This window comes from Camellia sinensis, chromosome 11 (assembly GCF_055761805.1).
Source record: "Camellia sinensis isolate YWXY chromosome 11, ASM5576180v1, whole genome shotgun sequence".
NCBI classification, from domain to species: domain Eukaryota; kingdom Viridiplantae; phylum Streptophyta; class Magnoliopsida; order Ericales; family Theaceae; genus Camellia; species Camellia sinensis.
Genome location: NC_138971.1, coordinates 50688575 through 50706132, shown reverse-complemented (window position 1 = coordinate 50706132; position 17558 = coordinate 50688575). Strand labels below are relative to the sequence as shown.

The 17558-nt window shown below is 33.1% G+C and overlaps 2 pseudogenes across 1 annotated transcript in view; one reads left to right on the top strand and one right to left on the bottom strand.

The window, feature by feature from the left end:
* Positions 1 to 17558, top strand: part of LOC145788890 (geranylgeranyl transferase type-2 subunit alpha 2-like) — a 295230-nt pseudogene that overhangs the window by 211100 nt on the left and 66572 nt on the right. The window lies entirely within an intron of this gene.
* Positions 1304 to 4526, bottom strand: LOC114269055 (receptor-like protein EIX1; annotated as a pseudogene).

Sequence of the window (17558 nt, the reverse complement as noted above, 5' to 3'; positions counted from 1 at the left end):
TGATGCCTATTGAAATTGTGAAAATTGTGATGCCCTTTTGGGTCATTACCTGGACTGCTGAAATCAATGTGTAGTTATCGGCATTTGCATCTACATATATGGAAACTTATGATATTTTGATTACATTGACAGTTTTATTGCTTTGGCTTTTGTTAGTATGTGGCATTCACCCCCAAAAAGATATATACATATATTTTAAATTTTTAGTAATTTTTTTCTTTTTAAATTATGTCCATTTTTTTTTACGTTTTAGGTTTGTCTTATGTAGACAAATCTAAAAAAAATAAAAAAATAAAAATAAAAATCCTAAAGACCAAAAAAAGTAAAAACAAATAATAAGTCAATTGTTTTTGATTTTTTTTTTTTATAATCCTTTTCGGACTTTTTTTTCAAAATTTTCAAATTTTGATCTTTTCTAATTTCTCTAGTTGAGTAGAATTCAAGAGTGTAACACTTTTAATTAAAAAAAATCATTAAAGATGAAAAAAAATCAACAAAAAGTTATTAAAAAAGCCAACCTCAAACACTTGTAAATTGGTTAAAACTCAATAGACACAAATAGATAAAGAATAAAACACACACACACACACACACACACAAATTTTTGGCAAGGATTAATCATTAACAAATTAAACAAAAAGTAGTGCAAGTTGAGAAACATACTTGTATATTACTGATGTTACATGCTTCTCCTAAATCATTAAAAGTTTTGACACAAGTAAAGATTACTACAATGTGAAGAAAAACATGAATAGTTGAACCTATATGTGAATTTGACTGTGGCACAATAGCTCTCTGTTTTGATATGGTTTTTGTTGTTGATACCATTACTATATGTATATCATTGTTGGAGCATTTTGCTCAATTCTCAAAATTAAAACTAGAATCCATGGCCTCAATTGGCAAAAATCATAGAATTCACCAATAAAAGGAGAATGCATATATATGCAAAACACAGTCTATAACATATTATGGACAATATGATAGTTCACAAGTCATTTATTTAAGGAAAGACTTACTTTAGAATATTTTACAAAAGACACAATCATCAAACCCCACCAACATATATACTAGAACTATAGAATTATTCAATCTTATTTCTTTCCAACAACTCAAGAAAATCCATAACATGATCTCAATGCTGCTTCCTCTTAGGGTCCTTTCTCCAGCTGAATATAAGACCCTTCAATGATAGCAAGGCACATAACAAGCATATTAGTGGATGTTAACATGGTTTCTCTGAAATAATGCAACAAATGACTTACGAAAAAATATTTGAGAAATGTATTTGCATTATTTGAACTATATAGCAACAAACCTACATTTATTTCAATGTTTTTAAGCATGTGACAAAGAATTTTGGCGCTTTTGGTAAAGAAATTTGGTGGAATTTAATCTGTACTTTGCTATATGATCTTGAATGTAAGACATGTTTTGATGATAATCTGGAAATATCACTACCTCCACTTAAAAATATGAATGGTTATTCTTCAAGTTGTGATGATGTTCCAAAAATCATTAACATGAATAGAATTGTTATGTTAATGATGGTAAGGAATTGAAAAAAATTTGAAAGATTCATGCAAGATAAATCATGGGTTATGAAGATGTTGATTTGATGCACCATCGCAATCAAGAAAAGATGCAGAGGTAATATAGTTACATGAGAGAGAGAGAGAGAGAGAGAGAGAGAGAGAGACGAACCAATTGGGTGATAAATTCATCCTCCAAACTTGCCTTTGTTGAACATCCTCCTTAGCTGAGCGAGCTTGATTGCTATGTTTATTAATATCCAATTGTAGTTGTTTTCGATGAACTGGAAGTATGCATACCTCCAAGACTTCTTGAAATTCAAAGTGCCACAGACCCCCAAGAACCCAACCAGGAAACCAGGTCCAATGCCAGTGTAGAACCACAAAAAATCAGTTTCATCTGCAACTTTACTCTCATCAGCATGTTTGTGATCACCATTAGATGATTTATTATCGAGGCAACTATTTAGGAGTGGTGCACCACAAAGGCCATCGTTGCCTATATAAGTGGAAGGATCATTGAGGGTTTGAAGTTGATTTCCCGTTGGTATTCGCCCTGATAAATTATTGAATGACATGTTCAAATGACTTAGGTAGCTTAAACTGGACAGACTTGGAGGAATGGGGCCAGAAAGTTTGTTTCGAGACAAATCAAGAGATTCCAATTGTGTCAAATTGCCAATATTATTAGGGATCCTTCCTTTTAGATGATTTCCAGATAAATTCAAGTTCAGCAACCCAGAAAGATCCATTAACTCTTTTGGAATCTCTCCAACAATGCCATTGTTTGAAAGGTCCATGGAGACGAGAAATTTGAGTGTCTTGGTGTATTCCAGTTCTCTTCCTTTCATTGAATCCAAAATGTTCTCTTCATAATTAATATCCACTTCTGTTCCAGCTGGATGACTATCTAGTGCAACCATGTTAGTGAAGTTGCCAAAACAACGAGGGATATTTCCCGTTATGTTGTTTTGTGCCAAGTTCAACAATTGCAAATTTTGGAGCTGACAGAGTTACGGAGGAATATCACCATAGAAATTATTTGATTGAAGATTGAGAAATCTAAGATTAGTTAGGTTATATCCAATCCATGAAGTGATATTATCAGCGAACACATTTTCACCTAGATCAATGGTGAAAAGAAATGTCAAATTCTGTAAGGACAAAGGAAGCTTCCCATGAAATCTATTCTTACGTAAGTGCAAGGAATTGAGAAATTGTAGGGAACCCAATGAACTGGGAATTTCACCATATAGACTATTATTCGTCAAATCTAGCACGAACAAGTGATCCAACTGCCACAAGCAAGGAGGAATTCTTCCTGATAACTGATTGTTTGAGAATTTAATATAAGCTATATTCTTTACCTTGCACAAAGACACTGGAATGACACCAGTCAACTGGTTATTTGAGAGATCTAACAAATAAACATCTGAAGGAAGCGGTGTTAGTGGGCCCTCAAATCTGTTAGAACTCAAATATAACCATCTATCAATAGCACTACTTCTATATTTACATTTTTGACATATTGGCAGCTTTCCTTTGATCTGGTTGTTGGAAAGATCCAAGGCTACAATGCCACAATAAATACTCTCAAACCAATCAGGGATGACAACTGAGATGCTTGCATTAGACATGTCTAACACTGTAACATTTTTTTGTGTTTCGAGCCATTGAGGAAATTGGGGTCCTACTTTGACAGATGCCAATCGTATGACTTGGAGTTGAAAGGGAGGAACCCATTGGGAGGTCACATTCAAAACTAATGAATTTGAATGCAAGTACAATTCATTTAAACTCTTGAGTTTGGCAAAGTGAAGTTCAAATACAGTGCCAACAAATGAATTGTTTGACAAATCTAGATATTCTAGTTTTGAAAGTTGTCCAAGACTAATTGGAATGCTCCCATTCAATTGATTGTCTCTAGTATCTAACTCTCTCAAATATGATAGTCTTCCGAGTGATGATGGCAGCGGACCATAAAATGAATTCCTGCTAATAATAAGCCTCTCTATTTTCTTAAACTCTCCCAAATGGTTTGGCAGACCACCACTCAACTTATTGGAAGAAAGAAGCAAATCTTCCAAACTATTATGGATGCAACCAAATGGACTTCCAATAGAAGTTGAAAGCTTTCCAGTGAACATGTTATAGGACAAATCCAATACACGCAAGTTGCAGAGGTTCCTCATGGAGTTTGGTATTTCACATGCAAATGCATTCGAAGAGAGGTCAAGCTCAGTAAGTTGTGTCATATTTCCCATCTCACTTGGAATTGGACCCTCAAACTGATTCTGAGAGAGGTCAAGGTCTTTAAGTTGTGTCATATTTCCCATCTCACTTGGAATTGGACCTTGAAGGTAATTTGAATTCAACCTGAGGATGGAAAGAGAAGCAAGATTCCCAAGGCAATGGGGCATTGCACCTCCATAGCGATTAAAACTAAGATCTATATGGATAAGATTGCTCAGGTTACACAAAGAATACAACATTGAATCATTGAAGGTGTCATATGAAAGGTCAAGAACTGTGAGAGAGGTCAACCTTCCAAGTGTATCAAGAATTGGACCACTTAAATAATTATTGCTAAGGTTGAGATACTGCAACCTCGAAAGATTTCCCAGATTATGAGGAATCGTTGCATCGAAAATTGACCCAGAGAGGTCAAGGTATCTCAAGCTTTTCAAAGATCCTAAGGAATTAGAAATTTGCATATCATTCATGCTCAAGTCTAGGTAATGCAAATGATTCAAATCGAGTAAGGAAGGACTTATCTGACCACGCAATTTGTTCATTTCGAAATTTGGACCATAGCTGTCGAGATTTGGATTACGCAGATCAAGCTTCACAACATGGCCTGTTTTATTGCTACAACCAACTCCCTTCCAGGTACAACAGTCCTCTCCAACCCACGTGGATAAACGGTTTGCTTCATCTGTGAGATTTCCTTTGAATTTCATAAGAGCTTCTCGCTCACTCGCTATGCAACTCACATTTGAATTTGTACTACTACAAATGAACTCAAGTCTTTCAATGAAAAAAAGAGCAAATAACATCATAAGAGCACTAGAGGTTGTGCCCATAGCTTCTGAGTGTGGAATGTAATTTTGATGCCAGTGTTGAAAGATTAGAGTTTATAAACGTAATAAGAAGACTTGATTGTTTTGAAAAGTCTCAAGCCATGAGCAACTAGTTATACTAATAATTATTATAATATAATGTATATAATTAAAAATTATTAAAATGTGTAAATAAGAATACATTTATGTCCAAGTCAAGTCATCAGTGGACTGCCATTCCGTCTTCTTGGGGGTAGAAACAAGGCCATTACCTCTTCTTGGGGGTAGAAACTCTTGTCTCTTGTTTTTGGTGTGTCAGGTTTATATTGGACAAAGAGGAATGATAGAATTATCAAATAATTTTTCAAAAAAATATCAAATACTCAGATAAAGTGTGAGATAGTGATACTAAAAAAAATACATTTATATCAGTTACATATGGCGGTGTTTGGGAAGTTTGTTTTTTGATTTTTTTTAGTTTTTTTTATTAAAAGATAAATTGATTATAAAATAAAAATAAATAAATTTAAACAAAATATTACATCAAATCTCATAATTATTTTATTTTTTCTCTCACAAACATCACATCCAACCACAAAAAAATTCAACTATCTTCTCAAACACAAAAAAAAAATTTCTCTAATAATACCGTACAACTAAAAAAACCTACAAAAAAATCCACTTCCCAAACACCCACATATTGTACAAGTTTGTACAAAAAAAATTTGCAAATAAATTTAATGGTGTTAGTGTTATAAATTAATCTAAAATCATGTGAGAAGTATATGGTTATTTTTTAAAAGAGACAGTTAGACCATCTTCAACGGTGAACCAAAGTTGACATCAGATTTAAATTTTGGTGAAAAAGTCACTCCGTCATCAGTGGACTGCCATTCCGTCTTCTTCTTGTGGGTAGAAACAAGGCCAGTCCGGCTTGTTGGGGGTTGTCACGACCCCAAACCGCCCCTAGTAGTTTGGTGCCGTGATGGCCAGTAATCCGTAATTACCGAAGGCCAACTTACAAAATTCACACACAATCAGAGTATATATATAGGGGGCTCACAAATGCGGAAGCAATAATTCAAAATACAAGTGGTCCATAAGAGCGGTGCATAAGTCAAGTGAAATGGCATACATCTTTACATAGCTTTACAACTTGAATACAAAAGTACGTATTACATCTTGGCAAAAGGCTTCTCAAGCCGACATAAATATAACACATGAAATACAAATCAAGAATACATAATCTTCAGATTGCCGACATCCTCAAGCCGACACAACATGCATACAAAACACACACCTCGGCGAAGCTGACTTCTCGCTTGTTACCTACATATATACATAGGGAGGGTGAGCTTGGATACTCAGTGAATGGTACAAGTAATAAAGGGGTTGAATGAATGATTCCCGAGGTCTTTTCAAAACAATACATAATATATCCTTGTCAAAACCATACTTATCATAGCTTGTACAAAATATGAGATAAATCTTGTTCATCAAACTTGATCTTACAAAACTTACATACTTAACATACGTCAAAATCTTATATCATAACCTCGGCATAACCTTGGTCCTTCAAAACTTACTGACTTACAAGACGTGTTACTTAGGCCCGTAGCCCGATTTAACAACATGGAGCTCGTGTTACTTAGGCCCGTAGCCCGCTTTAACATTATGGAGCTCGTGTTACTTAGGCCCATAGCCCGCTTTAACACCATGAGACTTGTGTTACTTAGGCCCGTAGCCCGATTTAACATTATGGAGCTCGTGTTCCTTAGGCCCGTAGCCCGCTTTAACATTATAGTCTTTCCAAGAAAGGACCGTATCCTTTTATACTTAGTGCTTCAAAACAAAGCTTACTTGATAACTTGCCATTCAAAACAAAGCTTACTTGATAACTTGCCATTCAAAACAAAGCTTATACTTGATACATAAAATAGGGATATCATTCATGCTTAACAAATACTTTTATCAAAACAAGGCAAAGCTTTATCAAAACCTTAAGAACATAACTTTATTAAAAATACCACTCACATTAGTTCTTGGGACGTCGGGGTCAAGGCAAAGGTCCAAGTCCTACAAACACATGGCAAGCATACTGAACATACATCTCAAAACAAGTCTTACATGCATGCAAATGATCTCGGGAAGACGTGCTAGAAGTCAAAACACTATTTTACATGTCAGGAAGACATGCTGGGTACCAACCAGGTCTAAGCCAAGGTCCTACACCTCCTTGCCGAGGTGTGGTCCCGACGGCCTCATTCAAAAGCAAGGTCGGGAAAACCTGGGTTTCCCTTTGAAGAACATGAAGAACATGATGAACATGATCATGAGAAAGATGAATGCAAGATCGTAACTTGTTACTAAAATCTGAGATTTCATGCCATGAGTTCGAAAACATGGACCTGGGTGCCCATACTTGAAAATCATGCAAGAACAAACACAAAAACATGGATCTTGGCATAAGCCTTCGGATCAAAACATGACTTTTCTTGAAGAACACATGAATGCTATTTTCTCTTTCTAAAACCGAACTTCAAAGCAATGCATGGCTTACAAATCATTTTCAATAATGCAATGCAATAACATAAACATAAAGAACGACAAGAGCAGATCAAGAATCTAACCTTAAAACACGGATCTAACGGTCCGATCTCAAGAAATCAAGCTTGGAAATCTACTCTCTCTCAAGAACTCTTCTTCCCTTTTCTAGAGCTTCTCTCTCTTCTCTTCAAAACAAAATACAACAAATGATAGGTTTCTCTCTCTATTGGCTGACTTAACTCTCAGCTCGGACACGTGGCAATGGCTGGTTGGTTCTCTTCAAAAAGGTGATGGATTGACAAGACAAGGCAATGACAAAGCGTATCTAACAAGCTACTCGGAATGGCACTCCAGCAAGGGGTGACATCGGCTAACAACAAGACTTCGGCAACTAGGGTGACAATGACCTCGGCTAGGAAGGACAACTCTTGACTAAGCTGTGCCACACCTTGGCCTAGATGTGCCACACCTCGGTCTAGGTCATACCACTCCAGGACAAGGTCGCTCAGGTGCAAAGGTAACATCTCGGCCTAGATGATACACATCTCGGCCTTGGTGATTCACACCTTGGCCTAGATAATGACATCCCGGCCAATATGTCAAAGCAAAGGTGGAGGTCAAACGAAGGGGTTCCAGGATACTTCTAGACTGAAGATGACCTCGGCTTGGAATGATCTAGGCTTTGCATAACCTAGGCTTGGAATAACATCGGCTAACATAACTTAGGCTTGGCGTGACCTAGGCTTCACATCAAGGAAGGAGCAAAGCAAGCACACAACACTTAGACAAATCACAAAGGCATCAAAACAAGGCATGAATCTCACTTAGGCAAAACAAGTCAAAGTCTGCAAATGCAAGCTTAACAAAACAAGATCATGCAAATGTACATGAACATGACTAAGACATGAATGTGGGTTATTACAGGGGTAGAAACTCGTCTCTAGTCTTTGGTGTGTCAGGTTCATATTGGACAAAGAGTAATGATAGAATTATCAAATAATTTATTAAATATTCAGATAAAGTGTGAGATAGTGATACCAAAAAAATACTCCTTCCGCCTCAAAATATTAGTCCCATATTTTATTTTTTATTATCTTAAAATATTAGTCCCTTTTCAAAAATCAAGTAAAAAAATAATATAAATTTTCTATTTTGCCCTTCTTTTAAATTCATTAACAACATAAAAAGTACAATTATGACGTTGATATTCTCCAAAAAAATGTACTATTAAAGGGTAATTTTAGAAAATCAATTTTTTTAAAGTGTAATAATTGTATTACCAAAAAAAGTTAAATTCTCCAAAACGAACTATTATTTTGGGACGTAGGGAGTACATTTATATCAATTACATATTGTACAAGTTTGTACAAGTGTGTTTTGCAAGTAAATTTAATGGTGTTAGTGTTACAAATTAATCTAAAATCATGTGAGAAGTATACAGTTATTTTTAAAAGAGACAAAGTGAGTCAAACGAGAAAGATTATATATAAGGGGCCTCTATTTTAGTGGGGTTTTAGGGGGGTCTTGGCTTGTTAAGTTGGGGGGATTGTTAAGATATGAGTATAATATTTTGTATATTTTGTAGAATCGTTATGAGTTTTTATAGTGTTAATACAAATTATTGTAATTATGTTACGAATGGATGCCCCATAAAAGAAGTTTTAGTTACAAATTATTATGGTTATATAACAAACTAATATGACAATTTTATGAATATTAAAATATTACATACTATTATCATGAAAAAGTTACTTAACTATTGTGATTTTGTTATCAATCATTGTAGTATAGTTTTGAAAAGGCATACTATATGCATTTATAAGAGTGTACCATAGTTATGCTCGTTTTATTTTCTAAAAAAAAAAAAAACCCATCAAATTATTTTCATCTTTCATTTATTAGTATATGATAATTTCAAAATTTTGGGTACGTATCTGGGGTGTTTTGGGAAGATAGTTAAAAATTAGCTTTTTTAACTTTTTTGACTTTTTTTCACTGTTTCATGTGAGAGGTGATGTGACCTAAAATGAGTTAAAAGCTGGTTTTTAGCTTTTTTGGCTTGTTGCCAAAACAACCCATAATTCATTACCATTCATTTATTGGATGAATTGTGTGATATTATTTCTCATTTGCATTTTTCTAATGGTAAATTATTAAAATTTAAGTTCATGGAATATAATTTTGTAATTATTTTTAGCTTTCTTTAATAATGATTTGTTTATTTTAGTCGTCTAAATTAGACTTGATCTAACTTATTAGGGAAATTTTATTTCCATACACTACTTCCTCTCTTTCCACATCTTTTCTCAATACACACATTAAATAAATATAAATTATCAACTTTCACTCAATACACATCCTACCATACCAAAAATACCCTTACCATCATCATCCTCCAAACCCTAACCCTAACAAGCCACCATTGTTGTTGTCGGTTGGGGAGGCACCTCTTCCCCTCCCTTTCACTTCCAATCGCTACCCCGACCCCTCCCTCCACCCGCCGGCGCCACTTCCACGACCTCCATCGCTCAAATCAATCTCGGTCTTTATTGATGTTCATCTTTGTATTTGTGTTGTTTGATTTTCATCAATAAAGATTTTTTTTTGCTGTTTCAAAAAAAAGGGGTGCAAGACACAGAGGGGATTCATCGGCTAAAGTTTTTCCATTTTATTCTATTTTTTTTATTTTTTTTTATTTTATCATTTTTACTTTATTTTTTCTTCATATTTTAACTGTAATTGAACAAAATATCCTTTTACAACAAATATTTGGGTCATCACACACAAATTAAGATCATCATAAAAAAAGAAAGATTTTGAAAAAGTGTCCAGTACAAAGCATGCAATTAATTAATTAATTTACTAAATTTAAGGCCGTGCTCATGAATATATGCTCGCATTGGTCCAAGACAGACAACTTCTTCATCATTGAGAACACTAGATTTGCTCTGCTGCCACTCTTTAACATTGATTTCCATATAAGAAACATCACTTTTAGAACAAATAAATATTAAAGTTATAGGTTGAAATTTAATAAGAAAAAAAAAATGAGTGAAATGTAAATGGGATTTGTAGTTTTAATATTTTTTCTGTATATTTATTCTGGATATGTAACATTACTGGTGGATCAATGAAGAGAGGGAGGCCAGAGATAAGAAACACATTTCTGGTTGAGGATGGATGAAGAAAGCACCAACATGATAATGATGATAACGACAAATGATTTGGGTTTGGCGGCGGGGAGAGACGAAGGCGAAGGAAGATCACAGTGGTGGGCAATGAAGGTGGAGGGAGATCGCAGTGGTGCAACAATCTTTTTCTCAGGCAAAGAGGGGTCGCAGTGGTGGAGAAGAGGTGACGGGAAGAGTGGAGGAGGGGAGAGGCAGTAGCCATGGATGGTGATGGTGATAGTGATGGTGATGGTGATGGTGATGGTGATGGTGATGGTGATGGTGGAAATTGATGGTTTGTAAGAGTTAGAGTTAGAGTTAGAGTTAGAGTTTTGGGAAAGGGATATTTTGGTAATTTAATTTTAAGACAAAAATGTAATACAAAAAAAATCATTAAGTGTGTGGAAAGAGAGGAAGTAGTGTGTGGAAATAGAATTACCCAACTTATTAGACTTATTTAATACTTTACTTTTGACTCCTCTAATAATATAATGCCGACTCTGCCCCTAATTATAAAAAAGAGCAAATAACATCACAAGAGCACTAGAGGTTGTGCCTATAGCTTGAGTGTGGAATGTAATTTGATGCTAATGTTGAAAGATTAGCTCTATTTGGTAGAGCTTTTTAACTTTAATTTCACTCATTGGTTTGAATGTGGTGTTTGGTTACAGTTTTTAAAACTGATTACACACTCACTTTTGCAAACACATCTACTTGGTCATCCTCTCGAATGTTCCTCCGAACGTCTGGTCAGTCGTCCGGCCAGTTGACCGGAACAGTGTTCGTTTTTTTTTATATTTATTTTGCACCTGTTATTTTTATATTTTAAATAAAAAATATTTTCGAAATTCAAAAAAAAAAAATTTATGAGCTTTGAATAGAATTTTAGATTGTGTGTTTGGTCATAAATTGTAAATTTTTGAATCAAATATCATATGTATATCAAAATTTCAAACTTAATTCAAAACTCATAACCAAACAAATTTTTCACATTTAAATCATAATTTCAAAACTCACAAATTCAAAATACAACTCTATTCTCAAATCATAATTCTAAAACTCTACCAAACACTACTTAGAGTTTTATAAACTGTATAATAGCTTGTTTGGGAAGAACATTGGGGCTAAAATAGCCATATAAAACAAAATAGGCTATTTTAGCCAAATAGGATAAAATGTCGCATCCAATTCATAATTATTTTATTTTTCTCTCAAAAAAGTTAAAAAGTCTATCACAAACGAGACTTTTTAGCCCCAAGCTAAAATAATTAAAAAATCAAAAAGCTAAAAGCCAACTCACATCTCAAATGAGCTCTAAGAAAACTAGATGGTTTTGAAAAATCTCGAGTCACGAGCACCTAGTTATTATTATCATATAATGTATATAATTAAAAATTATTAAAATATGTAAATATGAATACATTTACAGAAATAATTGAGACCACTAAAAAACACACTACTAACAGTTCTAATGAGCTGGAAAATATTAAAAAAAAACAAAAAAACAAAAGAGTCAACCAACACATCAAGAATAAGCCACCTCATTAGTACTCCCTTAACGCCCTCTTTTTAGTACTCTCAAGCATTAATCATACATTTATGTCCAAGTCAAGTCATCATTCTGTCTTCCTGGGGTAGAAACTTTTGTCTCTAGTCATTGTTGTGTTAGGTTCATATCAGAGAAAGAGCAATGATAGAATTATCAAATAATTATTATTATATAATGTATATAATTAAAAATTATTAAAATATGTAAATAAGAATACATTTATGTCCTAGTCAAGTCATCATTCCACCTTCTTGGGTAAACTATCGTCTTTACGCTGTGTTTGGTTGGAGGATTTGAGGAGGGATTTGGAAAAGGAAAGGAAAAAGTTAGGTGAAATATGAATAAAATATACTTACATTTCACCTAGTTTCACACACCTTTTCTCTTTCCTTTTCCAAATCCCTCCAAAAATCCTCCAACCAAACACAGCATTAGTCTTTGGTGTGTCAGGTTCATATTAGAGAAAGAGCAATGATAGAATTATCAAATAATTATTATTATTATATAATGTATATAATTAAAAATTAAATAAGAATACATTTATGTCCAAGTCAAGTCATCATTCCATCTTCTTGCGGGTAGAAACTCTTGTCTCTATAGCATTTGGTGTGTCAGGTTCATATTGGAGAAAGAGTACTGATAGAATTATCAAAAAATTATTATTTAATATAATGTTTATAATTAAAAATTATTAAAATATGAAAATAAGAATACATTTATGTCCAAGTCAAGTCATCATTACGTTTTCTTGGGGGTAGAAACTCTTGGCTCTAGTTTTGGTGTGTCAAGTTCATATTGGAGAAAGAGCAATGATAGAATTATCAAATAATTTCTCAAAAAAAATTACCAAATATTCACATAAGAAAAATGCTTTGGACCTCTAAATTGTGAGTTTTAGAAGAGCTCTAACCTGTGGGTCCCAGTGTGTGATTTAATGTTTTGACCTTTGTTTTGTTTTGTTTTGTTTTTTTTTTTTTAGGCTGCCACGTCACTAGTGCTCTTATTAGAGCTCTATTATTAGAGCTCTTAATCACCACTGATTCACATAAAGGTGTGAGATAGTGATACCAAAACAAAAAACATTTATATCGGTTACATATTGTACAAGTTTGTACAAGTGTTTTTTTACAAGTAAATTTAATGGTGTTAGTGTTACAAATTAATCTAAAATCATATGAGGAGTATATGGTTATTTTTAAAAGACACGGTTAGAGTGAGTTAAACGAGAATGAGATAAAATATTATATATAAAGAGGCTCTATTTTAGTGGAATTTTAGAAGGTCCTAGCCTGTTAAGTTGGTGAGATTGCTAAGATATGGGTATAATATTTTGTAGAATCATTATGAGTTTTTATAGTGTTAATACAAATTATTATAATTATGTTACTAAGGGATGCCCCGTAAAAGAAGTTTTAGTTACAAATTATTATGGTTATGTAACAAATTAATATGAAAAAGTTATTTAACTATTGTGATTTTGTTATCAATCATTATTTTGTAGTTTTGAAAAGGCATACCGTATGCATTTTTAAGAGTGTACCATAGTTGTGCTCGTTTTATTTCCTAAAAAAAAGCCATCAAAGTATTTTCATCTTTGATTTATTAGTATATGATAATTTCAAAATTTTGTGTACGTATCTATAATTCATTACCATTCATTTACTGGATGAATTGTGTGATATTATTTTGCATTTTTTTAGTGATAAATTATTGAAATTTAAGTTCATGAAATACATTTTTGTAATTATTTGTAACTTTTTTTTAATAGTGATTTGTTCATTTTAATCGTCTAAATTATACTTTATCTAACTTCTTAGACTTATTTAATACTTTACTTTTGACTCCTCTAGTGTAATCCTGACTATGCCCCTAATTTAATGGTTCATCTTGAATGTTGAAAAACTTAGAAACGGCTTAACTTGTGCACTACAATTTTAAACATCAACTTCATGAAACCGTATAAGATGACTTGATGGCTTCAAAAAGTTTAAGTCACGCACACCTAGTTAATTAATGGGTTGGGTTTGTGTTCCATGGATGTTTTAATAATATAAATTGTTCGCTTTATTGGGTTTTTACATTTCTAGTTTTACCCTTTAAAATTGTGTTCAATTACATAAACAAAATACAATTCATATTTTCTCTTTGTTGTAATTGCAGTTACGGTTAATAATGTATGTCTCCTTTCTCCAAAATTCCAATAGGAATTATATATATATATATATATATATATTTATTTCTTTGTAATCGAACACAATTTTAAAAGGTAAACTAATAATATAAATTAAATTATTTAATATTATCAACGTTTTTTGTTATTTTTTACAATAAAGTAACAGAAAAAAAGAATTTATAATAAAAAACCAATTATAAAGCACAAATAAATAAAACAAAAATGGAGAAAACCAAGACCCAGATTGATAACAAAAAGAAGAAAAAAGATTGGGAGCTCTAAATTAGGAGTTCTAATAGCTTTAATTGGTGTGTGGGTTCCATATGATGTGATGTTTTGGTTTTTTTTTTTTTTTTTTTTTTTAATTTTTGACATCATTCGTGCTCTTTTAGAGCTGCCAAATTAGAGGGATGTATCATTTTTGCAAAATGAAAATATGAAATAATTGTACTTGGAAACTTACAATACAAAAAAGTTTGAGAGCTCTAAATCAAGAGTTCTAAGGGAGCTCCAACAGATGGATCTCACCCATTAATGTGATATTTTGGCCTTTATTTTTTTTTTTTCACTACCAGCTTTAACTACCGCTTGCAATAAATCATACAGATTGCTTTCCCTGACCAATGTTTATTAGAGAAGCCCCATAGGGTGGTCATATTTGGTCTTTTACGTGTTCAATTTGGTATACTGTGGTCAACTTCTGCACCGACCTGCAAACCCCAGGTTCCAATCACTTAGTTGGACTGCAATGTTAAATACGCGTGCAACCTGGACTGCGTTAAATTTATTGTACTGCAATGTTAAATACGCATGGAACTTGATCTGCGTTAAATTTGTAGTGACTGATGCATAATGTCTTTAGCATGTAGGAAGGTCTTTATGACATTTTTGGATTAATATTCGTTCATCTTGGTTTTAGTGTTTTATTTATTTATTTTGGCTTTTGAACAGCTTAAAAAAATTATTTTCATATTAAATTTAATATGTGAAGCATAATAATAATTTTCCCCATATTTTACATTCTGAAAATTCATGAAGAACTAAGAACTAAGGTTTACATACATGTTCTTAGACAAAATCAACCAAGTAGATGGGAGAAGCTAGTGCCTGTGGCAATTGACAAATCTTTTGATATGTAATATTTGGCCTTCTCTTAATTTTTATTTTTATTTTTCTGGCTCTTGGACAATTGAAGTTAATTGACTATAAACAAAACATGACTGAGAATGATTCACCATTGAAAAGTGATTACCTATATCTACTTACTGCTGTCTACCTTGCTGCTTTTCATAAATCATTGTAATTATATTCTTTTTTCTCAAAATGTTTTTTGGTTGGAGAATTCTTTGAAATATGATCTGTTTATTTTTTTTTCTTTCGTTACACAACTAGTGTGTTAAGATTTGCACTTTTATGAGTGTATTTTGTTTCTTTAATCCACTTGGTTGTCTTAATTAAAAGTGAAAATCTTAGTGTGTAACTGTTCTTTTTCTTTCTTTTTTTTTTTTTTCTGTCCAGATTTCCATGAACAAGAAGAACAAGAAAAAAGGCTACAAAGAGAAATTGGAAGAGCTGCTTGTATCGTTGATTGCATCATTATTTGGTAAGGACAATTGGTTATTGACCCTTTATGTAGCTAGCGTGTTGGATTATGTAATTTTACAAGGAATTGTAGTTTGAATAGAATTTTTTAAAGCCTAAAACTAAAGATGGTTTTGCCAAATTTGTCTCAAATAAATTGTTTGGTGCTATTGTTTTCAGCAGGATCTTATTTGGTAGATTTAATTCAAAATATTCATTGCTTCAAGCTATTCTTGTACTATTTATAAAATATCATTGAAAATTATTTGTGACGGTAACAAGATGGTCGCTAATACATTGTAGGTATTTTTTTTTTACATTTTTACGACGACAAAACATCAGTCACCATAATTAGGTTAGGCGGTCGCAAATAGTATTTGTCGTCCCCACATTTACAACCCCCATTTGCCGTCCCATGGGCAGTCAAAAAAGGTCTTTTGTGACTGTATTTTGTAAACATAAATTTCAGAACATAAAACTTCATGTTTCGGATCATCTACCATGTATATCATCAAGAAATCAAGACAAAATGACATACCTGAATCCATCGATGAACGGTTAAACGGAAGCATCTGATTGTCAATAAAACCTTGATATTGACTATGTTATTGCCTTCTAATCCTTTCCCCTTTGGTGTCTTATGTTTCTCCTTGAGAGGATTTAGAAAAACAAAACAGTGTTCTTATTTTTCACCTTAGGAAGGAATAGGGACCATAACCTTTTAAAGGTTGTAATTGGTTTTCATAACTGAAAGGTAATGAAAACCAATAAATTAACCATTATTGGTTTAAAACTGAAAGGTAATGAAAACCAATAAATTAACCATTATTGGTTTTAAAACTGAAAGGTAATGAAAACCAATAAATTAACCATTATTGGTTTTAAAACTGAAAGGTAATGAAAACCAACTTTAACCAATATGTTTTAATTTCTATTTCTGCCCCTCATAGAAATAGAAATTATACAACTAGTATCTACACATTAGGTCCATAACACATATACCCTTAAGCCTATTAACTAAATTGAATCACTTAAATTGTAGGCTTCTTACAAATGATAACACCACACCACATTTAATTATGTGGTCCCATTGAGACATTATCTAACAATCTCCCACTGGACCACATATGTATCTTGAAAAATGTGCTTAACTTTAGTGAGCTCAGAAATTTGTTATCATAACTTGAGGGTATCCAAACAATCTTGTCCATTAACTATATTAATATAGGATCAAAGCGGTCTTCGTTACATCAATCGTAACTCGACCCACCAATGGTCACGTTTACAAATATAGCTAAATGACATAGATCAATCATGGATGCGTAGCATGGAAATTACATGTGATGTGATCCATACATGCCTATGTCCAACTGGTCCTACGTAACTTTATTGAGATCAATACTTCACAATACGTAACAGAGCGTAATAAACTGAATACTTCATTTCTGCAGAAATTAATCTAATTACATAGATAAAACTCAAGGCTGACATAAAGCAGTAATATAAATACAAACTCCCACTAAACCAGAATGTTCTCAAATAGAACAACACCCATATGAGCAGTGTGCTCATGAAAGACCTTGGGTGGTAGTTTCTTCGTAAGTGGATCCGCTATCCTGGAGTTTGTCCCAATGTGCTCTACGGAAATCTGGCCACTCTGCACTCTTTCTTTTACAACTAGGAACTTGATATCAATATGCTTTGATTTTGTCGAGCTCCTATTGTTATTGGAATATAAAACTGCAGACTTATTGTCACAATATATCTTAAGTGGTCTTTCAGTGCCTTCCAAAATACGCAACCCAGTGACAAAATTCCGCAGCCATATCCCTTGGTTTGATGCCTCATAACATGCTACAAACTCTGCAGCCATGGTGGATGAAGCTATGAGCGTCTGCTTTGCAGACCTCCAAGAAATTGCTCTGCCAGCTAACAGATAAATATAGC